General features: G+C 35.3%; 1 long non-coding RNA gene across 1 annotated transcript; it reads right to left on the reverse strand.

Moving 5' to 3' along the window:
• Positions 1 to 3,772: 3,772 nt before the first annotated feature.
• LOC144579667 (uncharacterized) lies at positions 3,773 to 18,943 on the reverse strand. Its single transcript, XR_013527807.1, has 2 exons — positions 18,796 to 18,943; positions 3,773 to 6,087 (listed from the first exon to the last, which is right to left on the reverse strand). It is a non-coding gene; the product is annotated as an uncharacterized LOC144579667 (long non-coding RNA).
• Between the last annotated feature and the right edge of the window lie 425 nt (positions 18,944 to 19,368).

Here is a 19,368-nt window from a genome sequence, read left to right on the forward strand (position 1 = left end):
TGTGTGTGTGTGTGTGTGTGTGTGTGTGTGTGTGTGCGTGCACGCGCGCGCACAAGCATGTACTGAGGAAAGACCATGTGAGGTCATATTGAGAAAGGGGCCATGGCCTCTATAAGCCAGGAAGGGGCCTTTCCCAGAAATTGAATCAATCAGCACGCTGATTACCGACTTCCCAACATCCAGAACTGTATAAAAATAAATTTCTGTTATTTAAGCCATCAAGTCTTTTGGTATTTGTTCTGCCAGACCAAGGTGAATCATACACTAGGGATTATGTAAGTTCCTTACATAATGTTTTACAGAATAATTTAAAATATTTTTTAAAAATACCTTTGCCTATAGTACCCATATATACTTTAATACATCAAAGATTTAAATAACTAACAGCAATTTTTGGCTAACACTTCTTCACACCAATTTTTCTCTTCCAAGAGACAACAACCTGAAATCTTTTTGTTTCTTCTGATATTTATACTTAATATTTCAAATAGCATATTTATTCAAACTACTTTTCTGCATGCCCTGTGCTTGTGATTCTATGTAAATCTGCAGCAATCTCATCCTCCTTTTCTGTTTACTCATGTCTTCCACATCCGTATTGTTTCTCCATCAGTGTATTGACTTAATATACTCTATTTCTATTAACAAATCCTGATACAATAAAATAAATATTATTTCTGATTAATACTGTCCTATATTGTACAGTGTGCTATGCCCTTTAATTTTATTATTCAACATAATCCTCATAAAAAGTATATGTTAATTATATTTAGATTTCTTTTCTAGGTGAACAATGAAGACACTCCTAGCAGTCTTTCTAAGTAGTATACATAAAATTCTATTTGCTAAATTAATTAATAATAAAAACAAGTATTTGTATTTGGATGTACTAAAGGTCAAATTATGTTTCAAAAGCTTAATATAGTCGTATAATAAAAATATGAATTTTTATTTTATTGTTTTACATATATAATCTAGGTGGGAGAGCCTACTACGTAGCTAGGCTGTACGGTCTAACCTGTTGCTTCTCAGCTACAAACCTGTACCGCATATGATTGTATTGAATACTATAGGCAATTGTAACACAATGGTAAGTATTTGTGTATCTAAACATAGAAAGCGAACACTAAAAGCACAGTATTATCATCTTATGGGACCACCATTGTATATTGTTTGTGGTTGACTGAAACATCATTATGCAGTGCATGACTGCACCTGCATCCTGGGCTGCATCTTAGACATTATCATAACCCAGCAAACTACTTCATCTAGTCTATCCATCTTTGTTCTCCAATTATGTTTTCTTACTATGCTCTACCTGTTCCTTAACGTGATTGCATCTTTCGATCTCTACATTGTCCTCTCTACCCTTAACTTTTCCCCATTCAACTTTGCGGACCTTCATCATCTCAAATCCATATTTGCCAATGTCTATTGTGCATTCGAAATTTAAGGAGACTAATTGGGAAGTTATTGCAACAGTCTAAAAATAATTGGAGGATAAAATCTAAAACCTTTCTTGGTAGTTTGAATAAATGCTATGAGTGTCACCAATTTGTCAAAAAATAAAATGTCAATAGATTTTCATTTTTCCTCATATGCATTCCTATGTAGAACTTTCCATTTTATCAACATATTAATTTTTGCCTCTTCCTCATTCATCAACCCAACTTGGCATAGATACATTTTATTCATATTTTAAGTTTCAGATAAAAGACAGTTTTCTCTACTTTTCAAAAATGCTTACAATTATGCTGTCATTTAACCCTATTGTATCCTGTAATAGCTACGTTAATTCTCTATTGTAATCTTCTGGGTTTCTTTTTTAATTCTTCTTTCACAGGATTGTAAATATTCTGAAAATAAAAGCTTTGCGTTTCTTTGTTATTTATTGTCACTCAGATAAAAATACAGTGTCTAACACAGAGAAGCTATTAAATAAACCTATCTTAAGTCAATAAATATACAAATAAATAGATTAATTTATTTATCAGCATTAGCTCAGAATTAGGTGTATAAATAAACAGACAACAGAACCCATGAAAAGAAATCATTAACATTTCAAGACTCAGAAAATATTGAAAAATCTTAGTTAATGATACATAAACAAGAGATAAAGTCTTAGAAGATTCAGATGAATTTCACTAACATTTTCTTGGCTGGACTGGCTAAACATATGGCAAGCTGCATGCTACCATGTTCAAATGCTGAAACCCCCCAGTTGGCTTGGTAAACCACTGTGTACTTTGCAACCTTAAGCAAACTGTGTCCCTTTGCTCCTTTCGGTACACTTTAAAACCTCAGTCCTCACACTTTCATATGGCCTGAATTCTATGAAATGCTCTTAAAATATATAATTTAATGAGATATTTTTGCCATATAACGTATTTAAAATTCACCTACACTGATTATTTGGAGTCATATGATCACAAAATTTAAATAACTTAACTACGCTTACTTGTTTTCCATCAAACTCATTATCTGAGTAAACACAGAGTCTTCCAAAGTTTGCATCTTTGTTTGTTCTTATTTAATGACACAAATCTAATTTACATTATCACATGAGTTGTTATGCTTGGTGTTATTTTTATCTGATTTGTAAAAATCAATTTGTTTTTTAACTATACCTTGAGTTTTACATTGAAGCAAAATATCCTAATTTGGCTAACAACAAAATGTTTGTTTCTATTACTGCCTAAAGTAGCTAAAATTTTGGAACAGCAAATGTTTGTTTACAGTGAAATGATTGCTTTAGAAATATAAACAATAGAATGTAAAACAATAATACATTCAACAGTATATAACTGACACTGTTCATGGGGACAAAAATATAAGCACTGAGTTCTATTTAAAGCAAAATATAACTAATGTAAATTGAATAAAGAGGTGAATTCATTTCTTTTAAGATTTAACTAGATGTATAAATCTAAGCCAATCTTAAACAGCAGAAGAAAAATTATTTAACAAGGTGCTATGGTTTGAATGTATCTCTTAGAATTCATGTATTGGAAATACATGTTTAAATAATGTCACTATAAAAAAGGGTTTGAGGGAGTGGGTTTGCCCCTTTCTGCCTTCTGCCATGAGAGGACACAGCATCCCTCCTCTCCAGAGGACACAGCAACAAGGCACCAACTTGAAAGCAGAGACGAAACCTGTTGGTGCCTTCATCTTTGATTTCCAAGCCTCCAGAATTGTGAAAAATTTATTTCTGCTTTCCATGAATTAGTCAGTTTTTGGTATTCTGTTACAGCAACAGAGAATGGACTATGCAGGCAAAGTTCATTGTCATAGAAGGCGTACTGCTCAAGTTCCACAATCAGCGATTTAACCTAAATTGTGTTTATTCACTATTTTAAACTGTGTTCTCCCAGAACAGACACTGAGAAAAAGATCTGAGCCCAAATGGCTTCTAATGAAAGTGTTCCCAGGAGAAATCAGAAAAGGGAGTTGGGGAACCAGGACCTGAATTAGGATGAGGCAAGCGAGGTACTAGCCTCAGTTGTAAAATATAAGGAAGTGCAACAAGACTCAGAAATCAAGATAAATTATTGCTTAAAGCCATATTATACATAAATCAAAATTAATGCAAAATAGCCATCCTGAACAAAATGTTAATTTGAAAAATAAATACAGGCTGTTATTTGTTTATTACTCTGTTATTGTGGAACAGAAGCAAATGTTTTCAATCAGCCCAAGGGTTCCCTGCCACCTGCCAAGTAGGTTTGTGATAGATGACAATGAGGTGTAAAGAGATTGAACAACACAGGACTTTATATATTGTCATTTTTATTGTAAAGCTTATATTAACTATCACCTGGGTTAAAATATCAGACACTATTTTGACAAGTATACAAATAAATACACAATTCTCTTTTTGCCTCAGGCAGCAATATGGGTTGGTATGATACAGCAAGGAAATGAAAGAAGCTAAGCAAAGGTGACATTTTGGGTGAAGTCTCAGATCCAGCCTAATCTTTTGAGAAAGACTGTAATATAAATTATACATCAGAGTTTCTCCCTCTTCAGAAAAAGGGGCTGAGCTTTTATACTTCCATACCAGCAAAGCATTGGCAATTGGTCACCTGCAGAAGGTGGGACAAAATCTCCCAGGCACTTCAGGTTTTCCAGAGATGCCCCAAGATGATCCCTACAAGAAGGTTGCAAGTGCAAACAGCAAAACAGACAGACACTGTAGAGGTGAAGGGCAGGGCAACAATTAAACTTGTTTTAGGTATTCAATAAAATTGTTTAGTGAACTTTGGCAAGCAGCCTAATCTTCCTGAAGATAATTCCTGTCTTGATCATCTAACAGATTTAGTATAAGTAACTAACATACGGTCATACATTAACTCATTATTTTTAAATTCAGTGATCTAACAATGTCTATTTATAGAGAATACAGACATAGGAACTAGGAAGTGAGCCTAAAAGGGCTTTGAGTAAATAAATAAATATTCCTGGTTGTACATGCTGAAACTTACATACTTTATTCACAGTCATGGTTCTCACTTCCTCTCTCAAACTCTATTGCTTATTACATTGAGTCAGTAATATAGAATTTAGTTGTGAGGATTCCAGGAATTTACATAATTCAAATAAACAAATAAGAAGGTGAGAGACAAACTGCTCCAGGTAGATCTGCCAGCAAATAGCTTGACTAAATGAGAAGTGATCATCTGCCAGAAAAGTATGAATTAACAAAAATATAATCACCTAAATGACCACAAATTTAATACTAGTAAATCAATTTGTATTCATTTAATATAGAGACACACATACACAAAAAGTACATGAATGTGCAATCCCATGTTTATTGTAGCATTATTCACAACAATCAGCATATGGAAACAAAATCCTCATCAACACATTATGATTTAAAAATGTGTGATGCATATGTGTATATATATGGATACTGTTCATCCTTTAAAAAGAAGGAAATGCTACCCTTGGCAACAACATGGATGAATCTACAGGACATCATGATAAATGAAATAAGCCAAGCACAGAAAGACACTGTATGATCTCACATCTATGTGGAATCTAAACAAAAGTTGAACTCGTACAAATAAAGACTAGAATGATGATTACTATAGCCTGGTGGAAACAGGGAGTAATTGGGGGGCTGGATAAAAAAGGAGAGATGTAGAGAAAAGGGTATAAAGTTTCAGTGAGACTGGAAGGTAAGTTCTGGTGAATGATTGCACAGCATAACTAATAAAAATGTATTGTACCTTTCAAAATTGCTGAGAGATTGGATTTTAAATGGTCTCACCACAAAGACATAGTAAGTATGTGAAGTGATTGATATTTTAGTTAGCCCAAATTGATTATTCTAAATGTATACTTGTATTGGAACCTCATGCTGTACCCCTTAATACATACAATTACTCTTTGTCAAATAAAAACCATTTTAAAAGTGATTTTTAATGAATAAACCATGAAGCATTGTATTCGTTTTTCTTCAAAAGAGTGTCTGGATTTCTGAACATGCATCATGACAAAAAATATTTTATGAACCTTACAAGAAATGGTTTAAGAAGATAAAATATTAAAGAAAGAAGAGCATACTTCCCCAGTTAGAGTGGTAGGAAGTAGTGATGGCAGGGAATGAGATTTGCACAGTAGAGTCAGGACTGAGGGATTTTTCTTCTTCCTGTACACAAGCACTTATGCCATGATACTCTGGACCACCTGGCTACCTCCCTTATCACTAGATTTACCTGGGTACAAACTTGTGAGATTAGAAGCTAGAGGATATATATCTTATTGTATTAGGGCTCTCCAGAGGTACAGTACCAATAGGACATATGTATATATAAAAGGGAGTTTATCAGGGAGAATTTGTTCACAAGATTACAAGGTGAAGTCCCATAATAGACCATCTGTAAGCTGGAAAAAGAGAAGCTAGAAGCATGGCTAAGTCCAAGTTTAAAAGCCTCAAAACCAAGGAAGCCAAGAATGCAGCCGTCAGTCTTAGTCCAAAGGCCCAAGATCCCCTGGGAGGCTGCTGGTGCAAGTCTCAGGGTCCAACAGCTAAAGAACCTGGAGTCCGATGTCCAATGGCAGAAGAAGAGAAGCAAGCCTCTGGCAAGGGAAGAGGAAAAGCAAGAAATAACTCAACAAGGTGCTTATTTCCTTTCTTCTGCCTGTTTTGTTTTAGCCATGCTGGCAGCAGATTAGATAGTGCCCACCCTCACTGAAGGTGGGTCTTCCTCTCCCAGTTCACTGAGGAAAATGTCAGTCTCCTCTGTCAACACTCTCATAGACACATCCAGAAACAATACTTTACCAGCCATCTAGGCATCCCTCTGTCCAATCAAGTTGACACCTAATATTAACCATCATAGATATTCATACCAATAGAGGGTGACTTTATGGTGGCAAAGGGAAGAGAAACTATGGGTTGGGGTTTCAATAGTGTGCTCAATAATAAATAACTATGAAATTGAAATTGGATGGGGGAACTGATATCCAATATTGAGCAAAATTGGTCCTATCTGTAGAGAGGAAAACTGCTTCTCTGAGGCCCAAGTTTTGCTCATCTGTCCAATGCTTCTGGGGACTATCTAACTTAAAAATGGTCTCCAAAATCAATAGGAGGAGTCATACACTCAAGCAGAGAACTTAGACATTTTTTGGTTTGTTTTGTTTTTGCCATACTGATCCAATTGACATCATGGGACTGTTACTATTTTGGGGGGTAACAGAAATTAATTCTGGTTAGTACATGCAAAATAGGAAGTAGTTCACATTATTATTTGGTTTCAATATTCAGTCTTTGTGGCACTGTTCAAGATTCAAAGTATCTAAGGTAAATTAACAAATGGACAAAATGAATGAATGAATGAATGAATGAATGAACAAAAGTAGCCATGTGCCCATGAATGTCCACATAGGGATGTTCCTAAATCTTGACACACAGCCCTCTAAAGACCATAAACAATAGGATGCAATGATAACTAGAAAGGAAATCAAGGCACACTAACCAGAAAAGCTATGATTATGTTGTAAAAGCACACAAAAAGTCAGAAAACCAAAAGCAAACAAAAAATGAAAACGTTATTTTTAAAACGTATCTCAAAAGCTAGTCAGTGAGAGTTAATTAGCCAGGTGTCAAATGTAGTCAATGGCAAGGAATTTCTGAATAATGTAAAACAGTGTCATGTGGAAGAAAGGACAAAAAGAAAGTGAAATGTAAACAAGTCAAAAAACCCTAAACTATTTCTTTCTTTTTTAAAAATTTTTTAAAATTATTTTATTGTTGTACTTTAGGTTCTGGGGTACATGTGCAGATCATGCAGGATTGTTGCATGGGTACACACATGGCAATGTGGTTTGCTGCCTCCATCCCCCCGTCACCTACATCTGGCATTTCTCCCCATGTTATCCCTCCCCAACCTCCCCACCCCCTGACTGTCCCTCCCTTGCCCCACAACAGACCCTAGTGTGTGATGCTCCTCTCCCCGTGTCCCTTTGTTCTCATTGTTCGATATCTGCCTATGAGTGAGAACATGCGGTGTTTGATTTTCTGTTCTTGTGTCAGTTTGCTGAGAATGATGGTTTTCAGATTCATCCATGTCCCTACAAAAGACACGAACTCATCATTTTTTATGGCGGTATGGTATTCCATGGTGTATATGTGCCACATTTTTCTTGTCCAGACTATTGTCAATGGGGATTTGGGTTGGTTCCAGGTCTTTGCTATTGTAAACAGTGCCACCATGAACATGTGTGTGCATGTGTCTTTATAGTAGAATAATTTATAATCCTTTGGGTATATATCCAGTAGTGGGATTGCTAGGTCAAGTTGAATTTCTATTTCTAGGAAGAATACTGACTGAAATACTGAAGGAAGTGCCACACTGTCTTCCACAATGGTTGAACTAGTTTACACTCCCACTAACAGCATAAAAGTGTTCCTACTTCTCTACATCCTCTTCAGCATCTGTTGACTCCAGATTGTTTAATGATCACCATTCTAACTGGTGTGAAGTGGTATCTCAATGTGGTTTCCATTTTCATTTCTCTAATAATCAGTGATGATGAGCATTTTTTCATATGTTTGCTGGCCTCATGTATATCTTCTTTCAAGAAGTGTCTGTTCATATCCTTCACCCACTTTTGGGTGGGTTTGTTTGAAAAAACCCTAAACTATTTCTAAACATTGAGTTGCTATTGAAATTCAATCGTTTTTGGCAACCAAAACACAAGCGTCCTATCAGAGGTTGATGATGTACCATATAAATTGATGTTAATGCTTACTGTTTAAATTATCAAAATTGTTTTAACTACAGGAAATATGTGATGCATTTTGGATCAATATCTATTCAAGATAATTATTTTGATTGATGAGTAAATAAGTATACTCTCAGGTATTTGGGAAATTCTGTGATTCCAGAAACATTTTCCCATTATGGCCTGAAAAAAAATTTTAAAAAAACACCATTATATTATTGGCATGATATATACACAATATTAAAAATTGTCATGTTAAAATTGCATACATGACCTATAAAAGCATTAGTGATTTATAGAACTATCCAACTTGCAACATTTAAAGCCAATATTTAGAATTCAGTGTACTTTTAGTATTCTGCATTCATTAATTTTTCTAATATTTAATACACTGAAATATTTCCAACTGATGTGAATTACAAAAGCTATTAAGTGCATACTATTCCTGAAATAAAAACTGATTTTCTTGCAAAGAAAATAGAAAATAAAAGTTTTCAGATGCATTACACATTTGGCTGCGCTATGTATATGAAGACTGACTGCCAATTTTGGGATTCTTTTGCATGCAAGTTATCTAAATATAGCCAAATAATTGATTCCAACCTGTTTATTTGAACAGTAGATTAACTTACTTATCAACAACTTAACAGCATTCTCTTTACCCTGCCCCTTCCTGCTCTAGCTTGCCCAGGGTCTCTGCATGTGTTGGCTGATTAGTATGATTTTCTGATATTATGACAGCATGTCAAGGATCCAATTTTATAATTTGTATTGAGAAAAAAATAAGCTTTTTAACTTATATGACATAGTTAATTATAACAGCAGGTAGGTTTTTATTAGGTTTAATTTTTGTTAATACCAGGACCAGAAACTTGCTTGGGTAGAACTGAAGGGTGCCTTGTGTCTTTCCAGGAAGACAGAAATTGACATGTGCTCTTTTAATTCCTACTATAAAGAAGAATGTTAAAAATGAAAGTCTTGGCACCCATTTCTTTTGATTCAATAGGCTTGGGATGTGGCCTAAGTGTCTGGTAATACCAGCTCATTAGGTCATTGTCATCGACACCAGTGTCTCAACATTTCACTTATTCATGGCAGAGAAAATGCATTTGCTACTGCCAGAGAGAAAACCTTTCGACACTATCAGAATTTGACTGAAGCAAAATCTTGATCTCTCAGAAAATAGTGATACTGTCATAACGGCTCTCTCTCTAGCATTTTGCAGAATGACCAGCAGGTATCTCAGCACACCATTAATAGAAAGGATTTCAAAATGATTTCTACAGTATCAGAAAAGTAGTTGTATTTTCCTGTGTATTTTCTCCTTACATGTTCTGTCTTCTTAAATATTTTGAATAGAAACTTATAGTTTTTTTTTTCCTTGACCAAGCCACCTCATATTTCTTTCTTTTTTGCATTTAAGCAGGACATTGAGAATGTAATATATCTTATCTATGCCAGATCAGACAAATGTCAGATTAAAGGAAATCCAGCTGCTCATCTCTCTACAGCAAATGAAAAGAAGCAACAAGCATGACTTCTGTCAATAGTAAACTAAATTTAGGTAGAAGCAGCCCAAGTAGCTGCTTTAGCTGCTCTGATTTCTATTCATTAAATGTGTTTAAGACCTTTAGTTGACTAGGGCCAAATTAACTGAGAATAATTTCAAAGCAAAATGAGAAAATTTGTTTTTAGCGTGTATTCATGTGAGCATTACTGGATACAAAAAATAACTTTTGCCTTTATTTACAATGGGATCTCCACTTATTTGCTACGGGTTGAGTTCTTTCCTAAGAATGCTTCACTACAGAATTCATTTTCATTCATTTAATAATTTGTTAAATGTCTAATATTACAGAACATTGGACTAGCATGTGCAGTTTTGGAGATAAAAAGGATACTCTCTGCCCACTAGTACTTCAAATATTAATACAAAGACTAAACAGACAAAAATGACAGTACATTATGATAAATATTCTGAAAGGATTATGCACAAGTTCCTGCAGAAACACAGAAGAAGGTCATTTTTCTTAGACCAGAAAGGATAATAAATACATTTTACAAAAGGAAGAAACAAAGTTATCTGAATTTTGGGTTGAAGCCTATTCTGAATTTTTCCAGGCATGGTTTAAGTAGAAGTAAAGGGACAAACGTCAGAAAAAGGAAGCAGCAGTACCTAATAGCAATATGCAGATTTTCCCAATGTGTTTCAAACAACACACAAAGACATTGAGTAATTTTAAGTAGGAGAGTAAAATGATCAGAATTGTTTTATAGAGATCACTCCTGAGTAAAGAGTGCACTGAATTGGGCTGAGGGTGTAAAGTGTTGAGGGTCTGCACAAAGTCAGTGTTAATGAGATTCTTAGAAAGACAATGATTTGGGAGACATTAAGAAAATAGAATAAAAAGTCGAGGGAAAGGGAAGAATCTGGTATAACTCAGGTATAGGTTTCTGGCTTTGGCTCTTGGATAGAAAAATATAATTCAAAAGTTCTAGACTACCACTGTAAAATAATTAAGAAAATAAATGAAAGAAAACTGATAAAGTACAAGGAGAAATGTTTGAAATACTATTATTGTCACAATACATAATCTTAAGAAGCTGCTCCATTTGGCTACAAAACCTGACCTTGGTTTTAGTTCAAAAACAAGTCTGGTCATCAGTAAAGCTAGGTAGACACTTAGCCAATGTTAATAAACCAGAGTCAGCTATGGTTTATTAATCTGAGAACCAGAGATGCATCCATTAAATAATGTTAAGACCCCAATAGGTCTTCCTCATCCTCTATAAATGAATTATGAATAAGACAAAACCAAAAGCTGTTTAAGAGATAACAAGAATTAAAGAATTTGCAGCAGATGGTACCAGCTGTGCACATTTAATTCCAGCTCAAACAATCTGCCAAACAGTTAGACAGAACTGCTTTTGCATGTGAAATTGGAGTGTCTCAGAGCCAAGGAAGAAAACTGAGAGTAGTCTTTCTGGCATTAGTTATCAAGCCTTTTATTATAATTAATGTTAGTGGACACAAACCTTCTTTCCTTTCTCTGCTTTCTTTGCACTATGTACATTCTCTCTCTCTCTCTCTCTCTCTCTCTCTCTCTCTCTCTCTCTCTCTCTCTCTCTTTCTCTCTCTCTCTCTCTCTCTCTCTCTCCCTCCCTCTCTCTCTCCTCTCTCTCTCCCTCTCGCTCCCTCTCTATCTCTCTAACTCAAATAAGCATATACACACATACACAACATATACATTGAAATATTTGCATCGATTAAGTAAAGAATAAATTTAAAGAATTAATTTGTTAAAATGCAGTTTTCTAGGCATTCAGGTATTCAGTATATATACCCTAAATAAATACAGGTACTCTAAAAAGGGCTTACTATGGACATTTTGAAGATACATTTTTAAATGGATTCTATTTCAATCTATAAATACATTAACTGTAAATAACAAAGCAAGAGTAAAGCAAAGAAGTATGAATATTACAAGATAATCTTTTTTAAGAGTGTGAGTAAAGTCCATTGGAGTGGACAAATACAGCAAACCTGGAAAAATTAGAGCTGAACTCAGAGTTGAAATATGAAATTTTGATGGGCTAATGGAAGATAAGCAAGTATTAAAGGTCAGGGGAGAAATATTTAAAAGGGCTCTAATGCAGAAATGTAAATACAGCCAGGGCTTGCATTTATCAGCATGAACTCACTAGATGGAGGAAACATCCATGAAGTTCTTAGCTATGAGATTTAAGTGCGTACTTGTATCCTGAAGCTAATGGTATTGGGAAACTGAAGATTGGAGAAGATAGCCGTGATGACATGACTACACACTGTGCTTCATAGAATGGAGCAGAAGCGGAAATCCTGAAGACAGTCAAGATAACAGCGAGGTCTTTGCAGTAACACATGCATGAAATAATATCTATTTGGGATCAGATGATGACAGGAGAATAGATCGAAGAGGACGTAGTGAAGTCTTATACAAAGAGATATTTTTACTTATTTGTGTTAGATTCTAATATAAATATAAAGAAGAGAGAGGTGTAAAAATTAGGTTTTGACTCTGAGAAGTTGGACCAATAAGGGCAGTGATTCTGTAGAGGTCATCAGAAGAAGCAAATTGAAGGAGAAAGGCACATATAGATGACAATAAATGCAACTTTGCTTTATTAAGACTGAGACGTTAAGATGAGAACAAAATGCGCATGGCAAGGCTCAAAGTAGGGCTTGATAATGCTGGATCAGACAGAGATCTGTGTAAAACTCATCCAGAAGAGGGGATAGTAATAAGAATACATACATGTTTTGAAATAAAAGAGTATTAGTGAAAATGTATAAAGTACTCAAAATGCTCCTATAAAGCATAATCCCACTCGGGGTGGAAATAGGAAAAATACTCCATTGGTGGGAGAGGAGAGACCTCTCAGAGATTCAGTTAAAATCCACTAGTGAGGTTAGTAAGAGCAGTGTCCTTGGCAGAGTCGGGTACTGTATTAGTTTCCCAGGTATACCACAACAAATTTCCAAAAACTTTGTCCCTTAAAACAACAGAAACTTATTTTCACATAGTTTGAAGTCTGCGACTGATTCTTTCTGGAAACTCTGGGGGCAAATTCATTTTATGTCTCTCTCCTAGTTTCTGGGGGTTGCCAACAATCTTCAACATTCCTTGGCTTGTAAACCCACCACACCAATTTCTGCTTCCTTTTTCATACCACCTTCCCTCCTGTTTCACTGTGCTTCAAGTCTCTCTTTGCCTTTTTTTTTTTTTTTTTACAAGGACACTTGCCATGGATTTACGTTCCACCCTAAATTCAGGATGATTGAATCTCAACACCCTTAACATAGCTCTATCTGCAGGAAGGAAGAAAGGAAGTTTAGAAAGTTTTTCGTTGTTTTCCCATCTCCACATCTCCCTGGCTGCTTTTAGCTTTCTAGCCTCATCTGTCATTCTTTTCTAAAAGTATAATTCCCAAATTGACTAAATTTTAAATGTGTGCATAGCTATCCTAACTTTATTCACATTTCTGGAAAACAACCTCCCCATCAAGATTTTTCCGGTTAAGCATCCTTAGATGATTCTAGAATGACTCAAATGTTTATCTTTCCATGTAGTTTTCTCCAATTCCCCAGCTATAAATAATTTTCCACCATCTTGGTATTTCACAAGCATCTCTCATAAAGTGGTTATACTTTACTGCCATTCACTGCTGTTACTTAAGAATATATTCTATTCATTCCATTACATTGTAAGTGCCTTTATGGTGGAGTAATGCATATTTCTTGTTTTTGTTTCCTTGCAACAGGAGCTCAAAATTATTTCTTAAATAAATGAAAGAATACTCAGATGAAAATAATACCTGCCACACAAATAGTAAAGATGAAATTGATCCCTGTCCAGATGAGACAGATATTTGTACTTACAATCCGAATTGGATTATGTGTAGCCAAACTAAAATCAGCAGCATTGATTTTCTTTCCTATGATGGCCAAAATGATCATTCTAAGTCAAGGTCAGTGTTATCTTTCTATCTAAAAAAAGGACAGTTATTTAATTTAGTTTCCTGTGTTCTTATGCTAGAAAATATTTCAATATTTATTAATTTTATGATCAATTTTAAAAAATGAAATAACAGTGATCATTTGGGAAGCTTAAAAAATAGGTCAAATTATAAAGTAGTAAATATTAATAATCAATGTGCTTCAAACACAAGTATAATACACATATATGTGAATACAAATCTTTAAATTTGGAAGCATCTAACCAAATTATTCTCAATGGTTCCTTTCATTGAAGAGTTTATAAATATTTAGGAAAATTAACATCAATATTAAAAGTTACAAAAAGTTAGTGAATACTGCTTTATCACCAGCCAAGCAGTGTACTGTGAGTGAAAGGAAATTCCAAGCACAGGTGAAATGTTCTTGCCTACTACCTGTGTGCTGTGTTTTGCTATGTTGGGGCTCTGGGATTATAATTAAATATAATTTAAACACAAAGTTTGCATGTTTCCAGGATTGACGTGACTTTCAGTTATAAATCGTTTACTGCAGATATTTAGATTTCTTAGTTAACAAAATTTCAAAAAGCTGATTCTTAAGTAGATAAATGAAACAAAATAGAAGAAGGGCTTACACATTTATGATGGACTAAAATTCTGCAGAATAAAATGTATTACTGATTTTATTGTGCTCTGAGTATTTGAAAATATGCATTTACCTCAAAAAATGTTAATTTTAAAAAGCAGGGAATATGTTGATAATAAGTACAAACAGTACAAAATTTTTAAAAGGTAATAATGAATTAACTGAATTATAACTTCTGGGTATGAAGTCAAATATATACTCCATTTTTATAATAATCTTGATATATTTTATATCTTATATAATCTTCAATTTGGTTTATGTTCTCTAAATATTTATGGATTTTTTATTGGTTTGTTTGTTTGTTTGAGATGGGGTCTCATTCTGCCACCCAGACTAGAGTATAGTGTCAAGATCTTGGCTCACCACAACCTCTGCCTCCTGGGTTCAAGCAATTTTCCTGCCTTAGCCTCCAGAGTAGCTGGGATTACAGGCATGTACCACCAGGCCCCGCAAATTTTTGTATTTTTAGTAGAGATGGTGTTTCACCATGTTGACCAGGCTGGTCTTGAACTCCTGACCTCAGGTGATCCTCCTGCCTAGGCCTCCCAAAGTGCAAAGATTACAGGCATGAGCCACCGCGCCTGGCTATTTATGTATTCTTAGAGCATTTGAAACTGATACTACATAACTATACAGTGTATGTGAGTTTAAAGAATGATGACCAAACGACATGTTTTACAGGGAATTAAGGTTTATTCAGATGATGTCAGTGACACAATTTTATTACTGAAAGCAGAGACCTGGATTATCTTGATTATTTAGCAAAGCTACCTTTTGCTTAACTTTTTACTTTTATTCTTCTATGACAAGATAATTTACATAATATCAGCCACAGGTGAGCAAGAGAGTAAAACACACTCAAGACAAGCAGAGAAGTCATTAAAGAATCTTTCTATTGTTCTTTTTTCTTCTCTTTTGGGATAATTACCCAAATGCCCCTCAATCATTTACCATTGTTTCCTCCTTTCAGGAAACAGAGCTCATGTAGGGCTTAGCTTAAACTATTTGATATAAATAATTTTAAATTTTCCATATTTAAGAAGGCAGCAGTTCAGAAAATTTGAAAGTAGGCAAAATTATTAGATTTGTGGCTCGCATAAAAACAAGTTTTTTTTGCAGTCAGTAAATATAGTTCAACTGTATGGATAGAGCAATAGATACCATGACCATTTTAATGCTTTTCTGTTCTCTTGTTCTTTAAACTGCAATATTACTACCTTTATGTAACATATAAACTTTAATATTGTTCTTAATGTTGTTATATGCTTAAAATACTGAAATGTCTGTTAAGCTTCAGTATTAATGAAATTGCAAGAGGAGTCAGGACATAAGAGAAATGAATTCCTAGGAAGGCACACTTGGGAACTCTTCCAGCAGGCCCATCTCCACCGCTCTACAATGGTTCCTGATTTACAGCAGGAAGGACACACGTTTTTATCAGCTTGATAAATTATCTTCTTAAATATTGTTGTTCCAAAGAAAATTACTTTATCATGAATACTTGGTCTCTTGACTTCCTTTTTCTTCAACAAATAAGGACATTTATAAATCAAGGTAATACATAGACTTAAATTAGAATTCCCTCGTTATTCTAGATTCAACATTTAAATTTAAATATTTTATTTCCCAGGAGTTGGAGAGGTCAGACATGACTGATCCAAGAATGAGCATTTATTGAAAATGAGAAAAATGAGTTTCTATTTTTCCCCTACTCTCCTGGCAGTGAATTCTATATAAAAACTGCAAATGAGCAGGAAAATGTCTACTTGGTTATTTGTAATCATTAACATTTTATCTTACTCTAAATAGTTTTTTCCCCACATACCGACAGATTTAATTTTCAGCCTTTTAATTAAATATGTGTGTATCGTCTGTGTGTGTGTGGTAGGGGGGATGTATGTCTACAGTCAATGAACATTTAGTTTCAAAAGGCAGGGAACATTTCTATTAAAAAAAAAAAACTACTTCACTTGTGAGAATCCCCATGTAATTTTGCATATCTATTATATAAATTGAAAAAGAAAACACTTTCTAAGTTTATAACTGTCAAAAGTATATACTTCTTTTTGAAATTAAAGGTAATCCCCTTTCCACATTTTTATGTTGTGTTTTCTCAGTGTACTCATTTTGTTTGGATTATTTTATTCATTTTTCTTTAATATTGCTCCTATGGTGCTAAAACATAGTAGATAAATGTTGAAGGGGCTAGTTTAATATTGGGCAATTTTTGGAGAGGGGCATATTTTCTCTTCTTTAGTGCAATTCAGTCCTGTTTTAAGATCAAAGCTAATTGTATTCTGTAGGTATGTTGGGAAGGAACTGAAAAAGGATGGAAATCTGGTCTTTCTAATTGAAAGATTTTGTCCATTTCTGATTTCACTTCTTTGTAAAAGCTCTTAAGGGAACTTATTAGTTGTAATTGTCTTGATGATCCTTGCAAGTCATATTTTACCACAACCTATATGTGGAAAGATCAACAGGCTGCAAGAAGTAAATAAAATTAAAAAAAAAAAAAAAAGAGCAGGAATTTTAGTAACTGGTAAGTATAAAAAGGACACAAGTTTTTATTTATATGTGTACATATATTCTAAAATTTTATCACTTATAAACTATAAATGATTCCTTTTCTATAATTATGTATTAAATATACTATAAAAATGATATCCTCTTTTTGCTACTATACTATCTCAAAATAAGCATCTTTCAGAGCTAGCATAGGATATAGTACAGTAGGGAAGCATATTAACTCTGAAATGAGGCCCCATAGGTTCACACTTCTTACATGGGTTATTCAGGCAGGGCAAGATAGTTAACTTCTATGTGTATCAATTTTTTTCATCTGTAAAATTAGGATTGTTGTACTGCTTGTCTGAGAAAGGTGTAGAGCTTGTCTCAGAAAGTAGTGAGGATTGAATAAGGTATGTTATGTAAACATAGCATACCTAATGTACAATAAGCACCTGAAGTTTGCTATTAGGTTAGCTATTTTTCCATAATTTATTTCTAATAGTATTGCACAAATGAATGTATAGCTGTGTTGCTTTTCTACAGATCAGCTACAATAGATAATTTATTTCTTCTGAATGTAGTCACTGGTTTTTGTTGTTATTGTTGTTGTTGTTGTTGTTTCTTTGCTTCTGGAGAAACTAAAGGATTCCCACCCAGGATTGTGGCTGAAAATGTTATGTTTCTGGAATACCTCTGGAAATCTTTCCTTAAAGAGGATGCTGTTCCCCATGAAAGACTAGTGAGATTTAGCACTAAACACATTGGAGTAAACACCAAAGCTCCTGACAGTGACTTTGGATAAGCCCCACTTTAGTGCCTTATGCCTTAACTTTTTCTGTCTGTGAAATATCATTTTCCATCCTGTCTCAGAAGCTGGAAGACGCAGGTAAAAATGGTTTGTGATTTATTGTGAACTGCAGAAACTAGATGCTAGAGTATTGTTCAATATATTATGAGATTCCAGATAAATCTTTTAAAAACCTCACATGAGATGATAGGCAGGATTCATTTAGGGAAAGATAATTGGATTACAGGATTAGCCATGTGTTTGCAAATAAATATCAAAAATTGGTATCTTAGTAGTAATCTTTATGGTCTTCTAATGAAAGTTTACTTACTTCGTGCACAATAATTACTGCTAAAATGCCCTGTCTTTTGCGAAAGGGTTTTTAGGGTTTGGTTTATTTGTTTTTTGCCAGGAAGCCCTCCTGTCTGGATATATAGCCATGTGTTATATGTTCAAATAGATTGCGTAAATCTCAATATTTTTGTCTCTTTTAATAAAAAGCAAATTAAGTTGAGGTGACTAACCTCCGCACACTTGGTAAGGAGGTTGTTGTTGAGCATCCTCGATAAGTCCAAGGACCTGTTTGCATCTCTAACTGGTTGTCCAGCCCAGGAAACGTAACAGCAGCAACACCACACGCTGACATCTTGACTGAAATCAATGCCAGAGCCGCTGCCAAGGTGGCTAAGCAGGCTAATGACGTTTCCAATGCTGATCCTCCCAGTCAGGGGCTAGTCCCTACCTTGTTGCCCACTCCCCTTTGAAACCTGAATATGCAGACAATGAAACAGAGCACTGAAGGGAAGGGACAATATTCTGCCGCTGGGCTGTTAAAGTACCTCTCTGAATTTAATGAGGTCAGTTGGGCGTCTGCAGCTTTTACCTTTTGCTACAGCTCCGTATCCAGGAGTGAAATCCTCTCTAACACACAGACACACACAGGCATGCACACGCATATGCACTGCAAAATAACGCTTGGGAAAACACCCACGAGTGGCAAAACACTCTATTTTTCATAAACACGTACATTTACTTCTTACTACAGCGCGCTTACACACACACACACACACACACACACACGAACTGGGAGAATCACAGACCTACACACAATGCCACGTACCCCGAGAGCTCGGAATCCTTCCTACGCCTGCAGATTAAACTCACTCGCCACGCAGACCTATGGACGCTCACAGCGTGCCCACTTCCAGGAGCAGAACCCCCTCCAGATGCTACCTCCTTGCCCTACTGAGCGGGCAGCTCCAATGCGAGCCAAGGGACAAAAGCTGGCTGGGGTAATGGTGTGGTGCACGGGACCAAACCCACTGCGTGTGCACAGTGCAGGGAGCTGCAAACTCAAGTTGGGCAGTCCTCTAGACTAAGCCTTGCAGATAGGCGCTCACGCCCCTGATCTCCTGAGGCAGGCAAATGGAGCTCCACGCAGCAGCAATAACCTGTCCCAGAACTAGCGCTGTGGCACTCCTCACTCCTGAAAGGGGACCAGATTCCCAAAAGGTCAGTTCACCAGTCAGTCGCCTGACCTAAGGAACTTGTTCGTTGAAAGATTTGAGTCAGGACTGACAAAAATCAAGGAGCACGACATGCTGGTCTTGGGGACACACAGCTCCCCTACACCAAGGGTTGAGAAAAACAGGGTCTCATACATGCGAAGTAGGAACGGGCGGCTCAAAGATGG

Source organism: Callithrix jacchus, chromosome 16, assembly GCF_049354715.1.
Source record: "Callithrix jacchus isolate 240 chromosome 16, calJac240_pri, whole genome shotgun sequence".
Classification (NCBI taxonomy): Eukaryota; Metazoa; Chordata; class Mammalia; order Primates; family Cebidae; genus Callithrix; species Callithrix jacchus.